This window comes from Leucopleurus acutus (assembly GCF_964270905.1).
Source record: "Leucopleurus acutus genome assembly, chromosome: 2".
Classification (NCBI taxonomy): domain Eukaryota; kingdom Metazoa; phylum Chordata; class Mammalia; order Artiodactyla; family Delphinidae; genus Leucopleurus; species Leucopleurus acutus.
This window is the reverse complement of record NC_139143.1, coordinates 126,082,130-126,101,749: the sequence shown is the minus strand read 5'-3', so window position 1 is coordinate 126,101,749 and position 19,620 is coordinate 126,082,130. Positions and strand designations below refer to the sequence as shown.

Here is a 19,620-nt window from a genome sequence, read left to right as displayed (position 1 = left end):
ATAACAAGGCAAGGCTCAGTGTGCCAAAGTTTACTCAAATTTGAGTAGACTATGCCTGCTCAATACCCAGTAATCTATTTGAAAGAGAAATAAATCAATTAAAATATTTTGTATATCTGTTTAATCTTTGTAAAGCTAGTGTGTCTAATTTTTCATTGAAAAATGTTAATTACAAAAAAATAACAAATTTTAAGTCCTGGTGTAAAAAGTGAACGTCCATTAATGGCCTTCTTCCATTCCACTGCCCATCCTCTCCTGAGACATAGAAATAGTGTTAAGCTTATTATATATCCTTCCAGGCCTTTTTCTATATACTACACTTTTACATACCCAGGCATGGACATGTGTGCATGCTCACATACAAATGCAGTTTTAATTTTCATAGCTATTTCCAAACTGTCCTCCAAAAAGAATTTTCCAAGTTATAGTCCCATCGATGTTGAATAACAGTATATTTCTCCAGACCCTTTCCAACCAGATAATTCATATTTAAAATTTTTGCCAACCTGTTAAGTAAGAAACAGTATTTCACTTTTTATATTTATATTTCTTGAGTTATTACTGAGGTTAAGTATATTTTCAGATACTTATTCACCATTTGTATTTCTTCCCTGTGTGAATGCCTGCTTTCCTTTGCCTATTTTTCTACAAACTTGTTTTTCTTTTTCTTATTTAGAGAAGCCTTTAATATATGACCGATATATCAAGGAGAACTAAGTCAAAGAAGTTGTCAGTTTATGTCTCATATAAAAGAAGTGTGGAGTTAGGCAGTTCAAGGCCAAAGATGGCTTCATGAAAGCTGTCTTTGAATATTCACATTAACTGTTTTGGGGATGCTTATCGTGCTGCAATATCTTTCTCCCCTCCTCAGATCTCTCCCTCCCACGCAAGTCCAGAATCTCTATCTTACTCAGCTTACGGGCTTGGTTCTAATTGCTCTGGCCTTGAAGAGAGAAAAACTAGAAAAATCAATTTTTTGTTTTTGCTATTGTTGCCAAATGATATTGCTGTTGAAAATGGGTACTATGTCAGCCATTCCATGTGATTCGTGGCTACAGTGGAAGCATGAGAGCCAATCAGGCAGGGATTCACACCCAAACCTGGTCCACACTTCATTTCAAATGAAATGCACTTGGCGAGTACAAGCAGAAAAGCTGAGTGATTCTTTCTGTCTGTCGCTTTTCAAACATGCTATGTCTCTTGCTTCTCCCCTGGATAATAACTCAGGCAGATCCTAGAGTTTTCCTGGTCACAGATAGTTTCATTTTTAGGTATTAAAAAGCCGAGTCCACAATTATATCTCAGTAAAGCTGGAAAAAAAATTAATAAAAAAAAGCCCAGTCCAATATAAATCAAAACTTCAGTTTCTCATTCAATTTAACATGTCTGCTATCCTCAGCTTGGGCCTGGTTCAGGCTCAGAAACCTAAAGTGTTGTCTCAGAATCCTGAAATTCTTCCTTATGTTGCAATGGGGCAAGTAGTGAGGAAGGGACAGAAAATGCATGACTCTCCAGCAGCTCTCTCCGCACACCTGATCAGTCTCCACCTTCTCTTCTGTAGCCTGGTCATGAGTGATGGGCCTTCACCACAATGGGTGAAGGGTCACGGTATCAGTTTGGGGACACCCGCTAGCAGATTCCATGAGATGGTCTGGTATCTCTCTGTAGAATGTACAGTCACTTGCATTTACTGTTCTGAGCCACACTTCTGAGGCTAGGAAAGTCCAATGTAACATTTTCTTAGGTTGCCACTGTAGCAGCCTAGAGGTTCTTGCCCCCTCAGGCAGTCCAGTGGTGTCTGAAGTTGGTGCTGCCTTTGATGAGCTGCAGGAGTTCGGAGAGTGCAGAGGCAAAGCTGCAGGGTTTATGTAAAGCAAAGTGTTAGGGTCAGTCCCTATTACTCCACACCCTATATAGGCTTAAGCTCCTGTGATGTCATTTTTTTGGGTACCATTTCTGACACCAAATGTGTGGGAGTTTCCACACCAATTCTCCAATCCTCTGACACCAACTAGATGTCCAAGAATTGAATTCAACTGTGACACTAAATATCTGGAGTTAGCACAGACGCTGCAGGTTAAGGCTCAGTCCTACATGACTGCCCCCCGCTTCAGACATCATTCAAAAGCCCTAAGGGCACCTGTATTCTCTCCAAACAGCTGTAAATTTGGAGCTTTCCATGGCATCCCCCACAGATTTGATAATTCACTAGACCAACTCACAGAAATCAGGAAAATGCTTTATTTACATTTACCAGTTTATTATAAAGAATACAACTCAGAAAAAAAAAAAAGAATACAACTCAGGAACAGCCAAATAGAAGAGATGTGTAGGGCAAGGTATGGGGTTGACGATGGCAGGGACCTTGCATGCCGTCTCTGGGTGCACCTCCCTCCCAGCACGTCAGTGTGTTCACAAACACAAAAGCTCCCCAAACTTCATTGCTGAAGAGTTTTTATAACCCAGTCTTCAAATCCCCTTCCCCTCCGTGGAGGCGGGGGAATGGGGCTGAAAGTTCTCACCTTCTTGTCTCATGCTTGGTCTTTCCAGCAAACCAACTCCATCCTGAGGCTATCCAGTGGCCCTGCCCTGAGTCACCTCATTAGCTTAGACTCAAGTGTAGTCAGAAGGTGCTAATTAAAAACAACAAAAGACATTCCTATCACTCAGGAAATTCCAAGTGTTTTAGAAGCTCTGTGTCAGGAATCAGGGACAAACACTAAATATATATATTTTATTATACCACACTCCTCAAAGTTTTTCTTTAACCAGCTTTTTTTTTTTTACTGAACATGTGGACATGTATAAACACACAGGCAGAAATTTTTCCCCAAGACTTCCTCACAGGTCCAGAGCATAAGAAGAGATGGATTTCTGACATCAGCCATATACACTAGTGATGGTAAGACCATTGTAACAAAAAGACCTAACACTTAAGTGCACAAAGAAGTGTATTTTTTTTTCTCATAGGGAAAAATGTCAACATGAACAGTCCAGATTGGCTGGGCAGCTTTTCTCCTTGAGATCATTTAGGTTTTTTCCAGGTTGTTGTTCTGCCACCTCCTAGGCCATGTCATCATCTGTCTGATCGAAGCAGGGTTGCCGTCACATATGGGTTCCAACTGGCACGTAAGGGGAAGAGAACATGAAGGTCTGAAGTCCCAGATCTGGAAGTGGCATCCATCACTTCTGCTCACATGACCTTGTTGAGAATTTAGATGTGTTGTAATTGCAGGGCAGGCTGGGAAACTTAGTCCAGTTCTATTACTGTGGAAGGATGGGAGAACTGACTAGCAGCTTCTACGCAAGTTTGCCCCTCTGACCATCCAAATGTCTCCATGCTCCCTTCTTCCCACACAGAATGGACTCACTCTCTCCCTAAAGAACACAAACCAGAACCCCATCATCTAGTTCAAAAGTCGAGAATCTTTATTGATATTCAGTTCTCTCCATTCGGTCCAGATTTGATTCCTCATCACAGACACCTATAAACATCAAGTTATCTAACCTCCCTGCTAACAATAAGCAATGGAGGAGTAATACCAGAAGAAGGGAAATAGAGGCTCCTATTCAGAAAAGGGAATTTGGGCAATATAAATGGTAGTCCCTGAACCACAGCAAATAAATGCTGTGAGGCAGGGATTGCCAAGGGTCTCTGCCCTGAAAGTGGAGTGATTTCCTGGCTTAGCCCATTGGCAACTCCATTTTCTCTCTCAAGGAGTAACTCTTTGCCTGTTCTCTTCTGAGTCCCGTGGCCCTCTGAGAAGTTCTTATTGTCTATTATTCTGCATGGTCACAGGTTACATCAAAGTGATGTGCTGGAGACTACGCCTTCCTTAGGGGAGGTATTTTAAGTGTGAAAAATACACAAGCTTTTTCTGGCTAGGCTTATAGTTGCTTTGCATTTTCTCAAAAATTTGGTAGGCTTCTGCTCCTTTTGCTTGCAGGTAGTTCCATGTACCTGTAACTACATTCAAAGTCCTTTTCTGGACATATCAATAGATATTAAGCTGCTTTGTTTGTTTTCTCATCTTGATGGCAGTTACTTTGAGGCCATATAAAACAACAGGCTTGGGTAGGAAGGCAACATTCTTAGTCTGGGTTTTGCCTTAGGGCTGGGTCCCTACTTTTGGAAGGAGTTGGGTAGTTATTGGGAGTCCTTTGAACAGCACTAGCCATATATTCTGCTGTCTAGAGGTATAGAAGCAGTTGGCTTTTTCAATCTTATAAGGTCTTAAATTACCAGATACTTTCGTTTTTCTTTATCTGCTTGCAAATTGGTCAGTTCTTTCTCGGGCTTATCTTTTTCTTGTTATATGTTGCCAAACACAACAGAGAACATCAACACATACTAACATTCTAGCTCTTTCTAGCCATTTCATCTCTAACTATGGGCTCCATAAGAACATGGTCTGCCTTCCAAGTTATCACAATAGTTATACCAATCGTTTTGCAATGGTATAACAAGGGTCACCAACTTCCAATCTAAAATATCTGTACCTTTATTGCCCAAGAAAACCAATACCATATAATTTAGTTTTTGATGTAGTAGTGTCCTACTCATATGACTATTGTCTGTATTTTTTAGAGTGAAGCCAAGATGCTATAATAAAAAGACAGTGGTACAGTGGAGTAACACAGTAACTTATTTCTCTTGTATGTGACAGCCTCTCCGTGAATGAGGGCCCTCATTCATTCATAGCTTCAGTCCTCACATTCATTCACAGATGCAGGTTCTTTCCAAGTTATCGTTCTTCCAGCCCCTAGGGCAATGGTTCTCAGTTTTTTTAGGTCATAAGACTCTTTAACACTTTTAAAAATTATTAAAGAATTCAAAAAGCTTTCATGTACATGGACTGTATCTGTTGATATTTAGCATATGAGAAATTAAAACTGAAATCTTTAAATATTGTCATTAAAAATTACAATAAATCCATACAGGTTAACAAAGATAACACATTTTTATGAAAAGCAATCATGTTTTCCAAAACTGAAAAAAAAAAAAATGATATGAGAGGGCTTCCCTGGTGGCGCAGTGGTTGAGAGTCCGCCTGCCGATGCAGGGGACGTGGGTTCGTGCCCCGGTCCGGGAGGATCCCACATGCCGCGGAGCGGCTGGGCCCGTGAGCCATGGCCGCTGAGCCTGCACATCCGGAGCCTGTGCTCCGCAGCGGGAGAGGCCACAACAGTGAGAGGCCCGCGTACCACAAAAAAAAAAAAAAAAAAAGATATGAGAAACACTGCTTTACATTTTTACAAATCCCTTTAAGTTCTAGCTTAATATGAGAGAGCTGGGTTCTTATGTCTGCTTTTGCAGTCCAGCTGCTATGATATCACACTTCATGTAGCCCCTGGAAAACTCCTGTACATCTGTGAGAGAATGAGAGTGAAAAGGCACACAGTTTCTCAGTGTTAGTATGAAAATAGTTTTGATCTGTTTCCTCCCTGAAAGGGTCTCAGCAATCCCCAGGGGTCTCGAGAGCACACTTTGATAACCACTTCCCTGGGACATGGTTGACATCTGCGTGGTGAAAGCTAGGTCGCTACCATGGTTACTTCCAGGTGGTTGGAAGAGGGAGAAGAGTGGAGAAGGTACATGCTCAACTGCTTAAGTCCCAGACCCCAAGGCAGCACACATCACTTCTCACAGTCCATTGATGAGGACTTAAGAAACATGGCTACGTCTGAGAATAGAGTTAAGTTCTGAGTTTGAGTGAGTGAGACTGGATATATGAGAAATTCTCAACTAGATAAATATAGTTTTAAAAAATGCTTGGAGATAAAATGAAAAATGCTCAGAGGGCTGTCATCCTGCTTTCGTAGTGAATTGACTTGACAGATTCATAATTTGATTTCCTATTCCTAAGGGAGACAAATTTGATTTGCTTCTAAAGGGGAGTGATTTAATTTTAATTAACAAATTTTTTTCTAAGCGTTAGCATGCTCATGCAAAATAATAAAGAAAATGTGGATGTTTTCCCCCTGGAATTAATGACTTGAAGCTTTTTTTTTTTAACATCTTTATTGGAATATAATTGCTTTACAGTGGTGTGTTAGTTTCTGCTGTATAACAAAGTGAATCAGCTATACATATATATATATCACGATCTCTCAGGACATCATATTTAAATGGTAGTTGGAGTTAGGCTTCTTTACTAACGTGTCTGATGCTTGATTTGGGAGGAAGACTCAAATAGCTGGGGTCTGGAACAGCTGGAGTTCCTCAAGCATCTTTTCCTATCCCATCACATGGAGGTCTCAGGGTGACTGGACTTCACAGTAGCTCAGGGCTCCAAAGGCATGTCACCCAAGAGAGCCAGAGGAAGCCCTATCACTTTTTCTACCCTAGCTTCAAAGGTCATGCATCACATCGATCACTTTCTGTTTGTTAGAAATTAGTCACTAATTCTCCCATATTCAAGGAGCAGGAACTTAGAATCCAGTTTTTTTTAATTAGGAGAGTGTCAAAAAAAAACCCAAAAACTTGTCAGCATGTTTTAAACCACCACACCATGACACTCAGTAAATAAATACCTACTCATTCTTCACTTTGCTCACATCTGTCCCTTCCCTTCATTTCCTTTCTTCCTAGTCTTTTCATGCTACGTGCTCACTTCCATCTATTGTCTTCAGTTTTCCACCTTTCTGGTCCTTATTCTCTCCACATCCAGTCTATCTTGTGTCCTGTGACCAGATTAATCTTTCTAAAAGACCATTGTCATTAATTCATTCTTCTGGTCGAAAGGCTTTAATGCCAATTACTATCCACGAACATGTTTCTCCCTGTATGGTTTGTTTCAGAATCAGGTACGTGCCTTGCCAAAAAATGTGCATTGTTCAAGTCCCTTCACAGAATTTTTCGTGAGTGGAACCCAAGAATCTGCAAGTTAACAAGTTAAAAATCTTTAGCAAAGCTGATTCTTAAGCACACTAAAGTGCAAATTGATTTAGTGTTTAACAGCACATAGCAAAGGTTCTCAGCCATAGCATGTTGCCATAGTTATGAAGCAAGCCTGCTGTTGCTAATAATACTGAAGTTCTGAAATTAGAGCATAAGCCCACAGTTATCCCAATAATGTCATCTTCACTAGTCTTCACACTTGCTTTCTTGAGTGGGAGAGAAATTCCTTAGAATGGGAGGAATTTCACATAAGCTGTGTTCTCAGTATTAGTGTCATAGGGTTCTTGGGTCTCTGTGAAATCACTGCCCCGTGCAATCTGATCTGAGATGAACTTGGCTTGTCTTAACATCTCTTGAACACTTTTTGCCCTTGTTGTCTCATTATTTGTCCCTCCTTGATAGTCATTTTTTGCTGTTTGTCAAATCTCACCCTCCCCCGGACACCTTCCCTTAGGATCCCAAGTCTTGGAGATTTCTCTCTACTGTCAGCTCGTTGAGCAAAATATTTTACTGTCTGTAATATTTGTATAGCACTTATCATATAGTACCTTAAATTGATAACTATTCGTTCTTTAGATTTCTGTGTCAGTCAGGTTCCAACAGGAAAGATATAGAACATGCAAACAGGCTAAACAGAAAAGTTTTATTAAAAATTATTGAAAGGGTATGTATAGGACACAAGGAAACTACAAAGGATAGTTCAATATCACAAGGCTGGTAAAAGTGGGATCGGTTACCATCCCCAGGCTCACAGTGCAGTAAGGGGAAGAAGTTCCTTGAACTCAGAGAGAAGACAGATATATGAAGAAGGCTTCCTTACCGAAGCCTTGACCTTCAATAGAGAGAGGTGGCCAGCTTATGATAAACCCAGAGGAACAGAACCAAGGGAACAGACTTTCATCTCCTCCCTTCCTCTGATCTCCTCCTGATGTTGACCACAGCCCCAAACCAACTGAAAACCACAGAGCGACAGAACCCGTTGATTCATTCCAGAAAGTCAGCCAGCCAGGGCCCAGAGTTGGTGAGAGAACGGTGGAGAGTGGAGCAAGAGAGGCAAAGGGAAAAGATACTGCACAATTACAAATTCATTAAGGCAGAGAGTCTTGCATCTACGTTTTGTCATCCTCACAGCCCTGTAATGAGCTACTGCATATAGTCGTTGTTCTGTAACTGTATCTTCATTTTTTATGCCAGCACCCATTGGTTTTATTTGCCCAGAATGCTTGATAAGGATGAGTGATAAAAGGCTTTCCCAATGTTAACATTTTGTATTTTTTGCACAGTGATTCATTCAAACAGAAACTCCCGTATTTCCTTATTTTCGAGGCCCAATTCCCTTAATGTCTTTAATAGAAAAGGCCAGTTCCTTGAGAAAATGCAGATGCAGTTATAATTTGAGTCTCCTCAGTAATTACCAAAAATATAAATTCAAATTAAACTGGCTGTCATATATTTTGGAAGCCCACAGTACTCTTCTCAGATCCTACCAATTTAGCCTCACTGACTCTAAGCACATCACATTCTGTGTAGAGTAAATATGTGCACAAGTGTGCCCTGTGTTATGAGAAAACAAGGTCAGAGATGCTGAATTTCTATGAAGAATAAACAGGGTCATTGTTTACATTACAAAAGGACTCCTACCTTTACAGAAAGATTCAACTGGGATTTTCATTATTTGGGTAGAAACAAACATACTTTAGTTTTATAATAGTTGCTTTTTAAAAATAAAGGCACAGGGGCTTCCCTGGTGGCGCAGTGGTTGAGAGTCCGCCTGCCGATGCAGGGGACACGGGTTCGTGCCCCGGTCCGGGAAGATCCCACATGCCGCGGAGCGGCTGGGTCTGTGAGCCATGGCCGCTGAGCCTGCGCGTCCGGAGCCTGTGCTCTGCAATGGGAGAGGCCACAACAGTGAGAGGCCCTCGTACCGCAAAAAAAATAAATAAAATAAAGGCACAGACAGGTTGAAAATAAAGGACAGAAAAAGATATACCCTGAAAATACTAAATATAAGAAAGCTGGGGCTTCCCTGGTGGCGCAGTGGTTAAGAATCTGCCTGCCAATGCAAGGGACACGGGTTCGAGCCCTGGCCTGGGAAGATCCCACATGCTGCGGAGCACCTAAGCCCGTGCGCCACAACTACTGAGCCTGAGCTCTAGAGCCCGCGAGCCACAACTACTGAGCCCACGTGCCACAACTACTGAAGCTCACACGCCTAGAACCTGTGCTCCTCAACAAGAGAAGCCACGACAATGAGAAGCCCACACACCACAACGAACAGTAGCCCCCGCTCACCACAACTAGAGAAAGCCCACGCAGAGCAACGAAGACCCAGCTCAGCCAAAAATAAAAATAAATAAATAAATAAAATTTTTAAAAAAAGAAAGCTGGTATGACTTTATTGGTATTAGGTAAAGTAGACTCTAAGACAAAAACTCTTAACAGAAATAAAGAGAACACTTCACAGTGATAGAAAGGTCAATTCATCAGAAAGATAGGAAAATTATAATGTGTATATACCTAATAAAAATGTTTCAGAATATGTGAATCAAACAGTTGACAGAAATAAGGTGAGAGACAAATCCACACTCATACTTGATAATTTTAACAATCCTTTCTCGTTATTTCACATAAAAACGAGACAAAACATCAGTAAAGACCTGGAAGATCTGAGGAACAATAAACATAACTGGAATACAGTATCCAACAACTGCACAGTAGACATTGTTTTCAAATGCACAAGGGACCTTCATGAAGATAACCTATATACTCGGCCATAGCACAAGTCTTAATACATTTTAAAAGCTTGAAATCTTATAGAGTATGTTTTTTGGCCAAAATGGCAGAAAAAGCATTTGACAACATTCAGCATTGGTTTATGTAAAAAACTCAGCAAATTGGGAATAGAAGGGAGGAACTTATTTATTTATTTAATATTTATTTATTTATTTATGTGGCCGCACCGGGCCTTAGTTGCAGCGCGCGGAATCTTTAGTTGCGGCATGCGGGATCTTTAGTTGCGGCATGCGGGATCTTTAGTTTCACCATGCAAACTCTTAGTTGCCGCACATGGGATCTAGTTCCCTGACCAGGGATCAAACCCAGGCCCCCTGCATTGGGAGCATGGAGTCTTAGCCACTGGACCACCAGAGAAGTCCCAGGAGGAACTCTTTTTTTTTTTTGCGATACGCGGGCCTCTCACTGTTGTGGCCTCTCCCGTTGCGGAGCACAGGCTCCGGATGCGCAGGCTCAGTGGCCATGGCTCACGGGCCTAGCCGTTCCATGGCATGTGGGATCTTCCCGGATCGGGGCACGAACCCGTGTCCCCTGCATCGGCAGGCGGACTCTCAACCACTGCGCCACCAGGGAAGCCTAGGAGGAACTCTTTTAATCTGATAAGGGGCATCTATAAAAAAACCAGTAGCTAATATCATACCTAATTATGAAATATTGAGTGCTTTCTCCCTAAGATTGGGAACTGCAGAGATGTCTACTCTTACCACTTCTATTAAACTTTGTACTGGAGATTCTAATAATAGCTAAGACAAGAAAAATAAGTTAAAGGCATAAATATAGAAAAGGAAGAAGTGAAACTGTCGGTAGGTGTGTATGATATGATTGTTTACAAAGAAAATCCTAAGGAATCTACAAAATGACTACCAAAACTAATAAATTTAGCAAGGTCACAGAATACAAGGTCAAGGTACAAATCAATTGTAGTTCTATATATTAGCAGCAAATTTCTATGTATTATAAAAATAGGGTGAGCCATCTCTGGCTTATTATTTAACTTCCCATGATGATTCCTTATTAAAATATTGACTTAGAAGGGTGCCTCTGTTCAAATACATAGTCATTGGTACCACTCTATAAATGTGAATGGGACAAAGAATAATACACTTGTGTTTGTTTGCATCAAAAAAGTAGTAGTGACTAATTTTCTAATGTGGTGAGTAGCACTTGATTATTGCATTTAATCTGGTGTAATCTGCAGTTCTCTCTTTTGTATCTGTGTGAATCATGGCCAAAAAGAAAAATCTCCCCATTCGTGCTTTAAATAATATCCTCCATGAGCACACAGATTCACAGAAGTACAAATTTTAGAGGCTACTTTACCCTGCATATCATAACTGGTGGTCTCTGCCTCTGGGGTTCTGAGTCATTCCAGAGGCAAACAAAAGTAGGCAAAATAAGCACTTTCTCAATCAGCTGACAGCAAAAGTACAGCTTTTACTACATGGAAACTCTTAGCAATTTTTAAAAACCTTTAAAGAGAATCTTTGAATTAAAAAAGCTTGGTAGTACCAATCTCATTTTATAAATGAGAAAATTGATTCCCAGAGAGGTTAAGTGACTGGCTGGATTTCATAAATCTAGTTAATGTGAAAGCCAGAGTAACTCTTGAGCTAGAAGAAGCAACCCACACTTCTATGCCCAGTGCTCTTTCCACCCAACTATATTGTCTTCCTGAGCAATTGAAAAGGTCAAGTCTAGTCTCAAAGGACTGGGTTGTACCCCACAGAAGAGCCTCTTTAGACTTAGATCCAAAAGGTAGCCCCCAAAACATTTTGAACAGTGGACAACATATTAAAATGACTTTTTAATTCCCCAAAGGATCTGTTTTGAAGGAGAAAGCACATTTAGCTTTATTAGTTCTGTGATGTTTACTTCAAAATCATTGTTTGTCTTCATAGTCATTTCCGCATAACTGTTTTTCAAGCATGTCTAAGAGTGTTATCAATAGTGTATTGTCTGATTCTTCTCTGCCGAGTAAATGTATTTGTATTTAAGAGAATAATTTTGAATTACATATAATGAAAACCTCTTTAAAAGTACCAGTTGTTAAGCATTAAAGCAAGTTATTAGAACCAACCATTGATTCTTCTTGTCTAGAAATTTTTAGAAATTCTTTAATATTATTTTTGCACACACTGAACACTCAATATTTACTGAATGAGCGAGGAAATGAGTAAGTGGTAATAAAAGGATAATAGTTTAAAATCTCTGGTGGGCCTTTTCATATCCATGGTTCTTTGCTTTCTATTAAAATTTAATAATGAGCCTTCTGAAAACTCACCCAAGTATGTTGTATTTGAACTACCAAGTATTCTAATATATATTATTCTTTCAGCTGTGTGTATGTATACATGTGCATGTATGTGTATACATACACAGGGGTAGGTAGATAAATAGACAGATAGATAGAAGGGAGAGAAATATTTGGAAAGTGTTTCCAGCTCAGATTTGTTTCTTCCCAAATCACTCATACATTTCAAAGCACTAAATGAAAAAAAATATCCTGTTAGAGTTTTATATTTCAGTGCTCTGGCTCCCTGTTAGAGCAGAAAGGCCAAGATGAAGGCAGTTGCTGTGGCCAAAGAAGACTCAAAAGTCTGGTTTCAGCTCAGTGGCACCAGGACAGTTTGAAAAGACCCATTTTTACAATAGCTGTTGTCTTCTAGAGCCTTGGAAAATTACTCATTTACTAATGGGAAAGTAAGCTAAAGATCAGCCTGCTGAAACCGCTGAGTAGAATATTGAAAGTGGAAATCAACCATTCTGGGAAAAACTTCCTTGGTTTTAATTTTTTAAAAAACCGTCTTCTCTCCACCACTACTTAGCATTGAAAATCTAGTTAATTGTATTGCTTGTGTGTGTGTGTGTTACTCATTGTGACTATAGAATGAGACTGAAACTAATTTTTATGTGTGGCTTATGGAGCCACCTCACTAATGTGTATAAACCAGCAGTGACAAAAATATTTCATCTGGTGTACTATATTCAACTGGTAATGGCTCCCTGGCCTGCTATGTTGAGAAAGATGTTGAAGCTGAATCCAGAGTGCTATGATCATTAGCAATGATGAAACTCTGCCCATTCCAGATAGAAAGCTTCCAGATGGGCCATATCTGAGGTGTATAGACTTGAGATTATAACACTTTGAATTCCTATCCCAGATGTTCTAAAACACTGAATCTACTAAGCCCATTTATTAGATCTTTAAAGGAAAAAAACATATCCTTTACCCACCTCCTAGAAGTGGGGTTGCATTTAAGGAGCAGGGGATAGGATGGGGATACCCACAGAGACTACTCCTGGTTGTCAGAAAGACTCCTGATTTCACATATAGTGCTGGTCACTTCATCGGGTAGTCTCTCAGCTTAGCTCAGTACTCTAGATGTAACCATGGCTACCAGGCCATCAACTTCTAAAATAAACCTTGAGTTCATCACATTCTGTTACATCAGAGCAATTTAGAGCTGGAGGCAAGATTATGAGATACATTATTAATACAAAATGCAACTATTATACTTCTGGTGCTTGGTAGTATTCAACAAGATCTCACTAAGTGAATGAATAAGTGATAGAAGAGGAATTTCATTATATCAGCAGGATTTCTCATAGATCTAGTTTTGCTTACCAAGCATAGACTTGGATATAATTTCTTCATTTCTTCCTCTCTCTACACACTTACCCCAGGAAAAGTGGAGCCCTGGAAAGTTTCTGGCGAAAGAAGATATATATCCCTTTTAGTCATTTGGTATTCACATGGGCCACAAGCTTCACAACTCCAGGCCCTTTTCTGTGTCTCTGCTGTGCCCTGCCCCTGGATTTCATTTTGGAACTGTATTCCAACATAGTGGAATTTCCATTGTATTGAAATAATACCTTATGTCTGCTTCCACATTGGGATTGGGAGATCCTTGTGGGCAAGCACCATGTGTTGCCCCTTCTGCATCTCCTTCATCCAGTATGGTAGTTGGCTCATAGTAGATGCTCAATATATGTTGAACTGAACACCTATAAATGCATTTCCAAGTAGTGCTAGAACTCCGCTTATCAGCGTAAAAAACAAAAAGAAATGAATGAAAAAAGAGGGATCTAATTAACCACTGTGGGAACATATTAAAATAGTTTATAAACACTTACAGATTGAATGAGTGGAAGAATGAAGGAATCTTCCTTAGTGGTTCTCATACTTATGATGTCCGAGAAAATCTTAAAAACAAGATGTTCTAAAGATACGTTCTCAAATTCTGACTGGAATTTGGGTCTTACTTAATGCCTCAATGATTGTTTGAGGATATGAGTGTAAAGTATTTTCCATCATTATCTATATGAATCAGAAGAGTTACTCTAAGATAAGCTAAGCAGAGAGAGAATGTAATGTCTAAGGAAGAGAGGGAAATACCATCCCCCCTCCTCCATCTACTAATAACTTAATAGTCTTTTCTAAATTTCCTTGGAGACAGCCTTTGTGTTTAAGTAAATGCTAAGCAATCAACATAGATAAGTGTGAAAGAGAACTGTATTCAGCATGCTCTTTTTTTTTTTACCTCTTTATTGGAGTATAATTGCTTTACAATGGTGTGTTAGTTTCTGCTTTATAACAAAGTGAATCAGCTATACATATACATATATGCCCATATCTCCTCCCTCTTGCGTCTCCCTCCCACCCTCCCTATCCCATCCCTCTAGGTGGTCACAAAGTACCGAGTTGATCTCCCTGTGCTATGTGGCTGCTTCCCACTAGCCATCTATTTTACATTTGGTAGTGTATATATGTCAATGTTACTCTCTCACCTCGTCCCAGCTCACCCTTCCCCCGCCCCGTGTCCTCAAGTTCATTCTCTACATCTGCATCATAATTCCTGACCTGCCCCTAGGTTCTTCATAACCATGTATTTTTTTCTTTTTTTTTTAGATTCCATATATATGTGTTAGCATATAGTATTTTTCTCTTTCTGACATACTTCACTCTGTATGACAGACTCTAGGTCCATCCACCTCACTACAAATAACTCAGTTTCGTTTCTTTTTATGGCTGAGTAATGTTCCATTGTATATATATATGCCACATCTTCTTTAACCATTCATCTGTTGATGGACACTTAGGTTGCTTCTATGTCCTGGCTATTGTAAATAGAGCTGCAATGAACATAGTGGTAATGACTCTTTTTGAATTATGGTTTTCTCAGGGTATACGCCCAGTAGTGGGATTGCTGGGTCATATGGTAGTTCTATTTTTAGTTTTTTAAGGAGCCTCCATACTGTTCTCCATAGTGGCTGTATCAATTTACATTCCCACTAACAGTGCAAGAGGGTTCCTTTTCTCCACACCCTCTCCAGCATTTATTGCTTGTAGATTTTTTGATGATGGGCATTCTGACTGGTGTGAGGTGATACCTCATTGTAGTTTTGATTTGCATTTCTCTAATGATTAGTGATGCTGAGCATTCTTTCATGTGTTTGTTGGCTGTCTGTATATCTTCTTTGGAGAAATGTCTATTTAGGTCTTCTGTCCATTTTTGGATTGGGTTGGTTTTTTTTGAATATTGAGCTGCATGAGCTGCTTATAAATTTTGGAGATTAGTCCTTTGTCGGTTGCTTAATTTGCAAATATTTTCTCCCATTCTGAGGGTTGTCTTTCATCTTGTTTATGGTTTCCTTTGCTGTGCAAAAGCTTTGAAGTTTCATTAGGTCCCATTTGTTTATTTTTTTTTTTTATTTCCATTTCCCTAGGAGGTGGGTCAAAAGGGATCTTGCTGTGATTTATGTCATAGACTGTTCTGCCTATGTTTTCCTCTAAGAGTTTTATAGTGTCTAGCCTTACATTTTGGCCTTTAATCCATTTTGAGTTTATTTTTGTGTATGGTGTTAGGGAGTGTTCTAATTTCATTCTTTTACATGTAGCTGTTGAGTTTTCCCAGCACCACTTATTGAAGAGGCTGTCTTTTCTCCATTGTATATTCTTGCTTCCTTTATCAAAAGTAAGGTGACTATATATGCATGGGTTTATCTCTGGGCTTTTGATATTGTTCCATTGATCTATATTTCTGTTTTTGTGCCAGTACCATACTGTCTTGATTACTGTAGCTTTGTAGTATAGTCTGAAGTCAGGGAGCCTGATTCCTCCAGCTCCGTTTTTCTTTCTCAAGATTGCTTTGGCTATTCGGGGTCTTTTGTGTTTCCATACAAATTGTGAAATTTTTTGTTCTAGTTCTGTGAAAAATGCCATTGGTAGTTTGATAAGGATTGCATTGAATCTGTAGATTGCTTTGGGTAGTAGAGTCATTTTCACAATGTTGATTCTTCCAATCCAAGAACATGGTATATCTCTCCATCTGTTTGTATCATCTTTAATTTCTTTCATCAGTGTTTTATAGTTTTCAGCATACAGGTCTTTTGTCTCCTTAGGTAGTTTTATTCCTAGGTATTTTATTCTTTTTGTTGCGATGGTAAATGGGAGTGTTTCCTTAATTTCTCTTTCAGATTTTTCATCATTAGTGTATAGGAATGCAAGAGATTTCTGTGCATTAATTTTGTATCCTGCTACTTTACCAAATTCATTGATTAGCACTAGTAGTTTTCTGGTAGTGTCTTTAGGATTCTCTATGAATAGTATCATGTCATCTGCAAACAGTGACAGCTCTACTTCTTTTCCAATATGGATTCCTTTTATTTCTTTTTCTTCTCTGATTTCTGTGGCTAAAGCTTCCAAAAGTATGTTGAATAATAGTGGTGAGAGTGGGCAACCTTGTCTTCCTCCTGATCTTAGTGGAAATGGTTTCAGTTTTTCACCATTGAGAATGATGTTGGCTCTGGGTTTGTCATATACGGCCTTTATTATGTTGAGGTAAGTTCCCTCTATCAGCATGCATCTTCTTTTGAAGTATTAGCTTCTTTCAAGCCACATATATGAAGATAACTTACACTTGAGAAAAAGATACCAGATTTTTCTTTGGACTGATACCAAAGCTGAAGGGCAAAAAAGTATTTCCATCTAAACTTCAAATAGAAATCTTCAATAATGGCTTTTAGTGGTGAATTTTCAGCCTGTATTCCACTCAGTAAGTCTGCGCATGGAGTATTAATGGAACTATCACATAATTTCTTATCTACTTTACATTCCCATATCAGTTAGCACTTAATATACTCTTGAATTTCATTTTCCTTCAAGAAATGCTTTTAAAAGATTCAAAAATGAGCTTTTTGCTTTAATTTCTGAGTCACTTTTCTAATACTTCCTTTGAATGGATGCAGTATGTCTCAAAGCATAAAATCCTGTTGTCTAAAATCGGTAAGTCAGGGAGAAACTGCACTGTTCTTGCTTTATAAAATGAATATATTTTATCTTATTTGCTGCAACCAAAAATATACCCTGTATTTAGCTCTAACAGTTGTTTTTTTTTTTTTTGGAAAACTGATTGCTATGCAGTAAACCAGACAGGGATTTGGACCACATGATCATTAAGAATCCTTCCCTCTCTTCTTTGCGTCCATGAATTTAGAATGTAGTGGACAATATAAATGGGGTTTATGCCCACATACCAATGACAGGATCTCTTGGATAGTTACTCCTGTTGTCAGTATTATGCATTTATATATTAAATATTTGTAAAGAGGCAAGTTATAGAGAGGCGCTGGTTTAGAAGTTGGCTAAGGGTGAGCAATAGCCACATGCTGAGATCTTCCACTTCAAGGTCTGTCTCTATGGTGATTTTCTTGGCTGGGTCTGGCAACATCAGCCAACATCATCATACAATTGTTTGACTGCTTTCTTATTAGATACTGCTTTCTGTGGTCTAATCAGTCCTGTGTCACATGCAGTAGCAATGAAGAGTGCAGAAACCGACCACTATGAACCAGGCAGGAATGGCTCATCCCACAGGTGTAAGAACAGCTGTTGTATTTTTAGACTCTACCCATTTGTCTTCATTCCACTCTCCCCTCCAATGTCAGAAGGTCTTTTTGTTTTATTTCAGGGTCATTTGCCTAATGCTGGCACTACTGATTTCTCCTATTTCCTAAATGATCATTAAAATCAAGCACATCTATAAAGACAGTATTAAGAATAATGATCGTGTTTTACATTGTACTTTATTTGCCCTCTATTCATAAGGGGCACATCATTGTAGACAGTTCAGGTTCATTAGCTCTTCCATTAGTTGATCTGCTTGCCTTCAGTCTCTCCCTATCCAATCTGCCCCCTGCACTACCATTGGCATTCACTCTAAGGCACAAAATAAAACGTGTTACTTCCATGTTTATAAGATAAAACCCCAACTGCTTAGCATGGAAAGCAATGCCAGCCCATCTAGTCTTGGTTTACCTTTCCAGAACTTCAATTTCTGGCTCCCGATAGGATCCTAGTAAATATTAAGTGAATGAATAAATAAATGAATGAAGTAGATGCCTGCATAATCAAATTAGTGCTGGGGAAAAAATATCTTGGAAAAAATAGCATTATAAATTTACATTTATTTCCATATTGTCATCCTGGTATATATTAAATAAAACCTTATTCTTTTCCTCTTCATTAGATTCCTCCATCTTGGCAGCTTAATGTCCTCCAATTGCTTTTATTGAAATGAAGATTTGCACCATAAAAATCAAACCACAGAAATGTACTTTTCATAAACTAATGATATTTTTTTTGAAAACATTAATGATATACTCTGTTCAGCAGATATCATTAATTTGACGTGTGACAAATTATGAAAAGACAGAGTAACGTAGATAACTATTTAACTAAAGTAGTGGAAGCAATATGCATTGGACTGTAAGAGATCACCATTGGCCATGGAAATGGATAGAATAGAGTTTTGCAATGAGAAACGCCCAAACTATAAAAAATAAAGTTTCACATACTAGCTTTCTCCCTAAGTGAAACAAAACGATTACTTTCTTTCATTTTTGTACTTAATTATATTGATCCACTTAGGATTTTTATTGTTTTTATTTTACTTTTAAAGAGTCTACAACTTCATTAAGTTACTGTTTCAAGCACTCATGTCTATATACAGTGTTTCTTATAATATAAAGCAAAGGTTAAAACATAGTTTCCTGGGTCCCATCTCCAGAGCTTTTGATTCAGTAGAATGGAGTGGAGCTCATGAATTTGCATTTCTAACAAGTTTCCAAGGATGCCCATGCAAGGGCAGCTTGTGTAACAACTACTCTCTCAGTAACAGCTGTAGGGTCTTCTGCACATTGTTATCAGAGTTTGCCTCAGTGAAACAAATTTCATTTAATTCCTGTAATTTCACGCAATTGTAACAGTAATGGAAATCTGGAATGGCAGTTTTCTTGTAAAAAAGAACGCTAGGGAGAATACTTTAACTGACATCCGGTATTATAAGAATAGCCATATGGAAGAGGCCCTCCTCTTTATTCCCATATTTTTTTAAACATTGTGCTAGTCATATTGTATTATAAGTATTGTTTCATCTCAACTACTAAACTATAGCTCCCTAAGGTCAGAGAAAATGTCTTATTCCTCTTCCTAATCAAAGCCTAATACTCTGTACTGATCATTGGAAATATGAGAGATTAAAATGATATTTGGGGAACAAGCAAACCTATCCTTAGTCTACTAGTCCTCCACCATGATCCCTAAATCAAATACGTGCAGGGACAGCAACTAACAGCAAAAGAAATGTATATTATTATTATTATTTTTTTTTTTTTGCGGTACGCGGGCCTCTCACTGTTGTGGCCTCTCCCGTTGCGGAGCACAGGCTCCGGACACGCAGGCTCAGCGGCCATGGCTCACGGGCCTAGCCGTTCCGCGGCATGTGGGATCTTCCCGGACCGGGGGACGAATCCGTGTCCCCTGCATCGGCAGGCAGACTCTCAACCACTGCGCCACCAGGGAAGCCCAAGAAATGTATATTCTTTTACTGTGAAACTTTGTCTTTAAACCCAGTGGAGCCCAAGAG

At 39.2% G+C, this 19,620-nt stretch overlaps 1 protein-coding gene across 6 annotated transcripts in view; it reads left to right on the top strand.

Annotated features, from left to right (window-relative positions):
* The window catches only part of AK5 (adenylate kinase 5), a gene marked incomplete at both ends in the record, with an annotated part of 236,929 nt that overhangs the window by 16,142 nt on the left and 201,167 nt on the right, over positions 1-19,620 (top strand). The window lies entirely within an intron of this gene.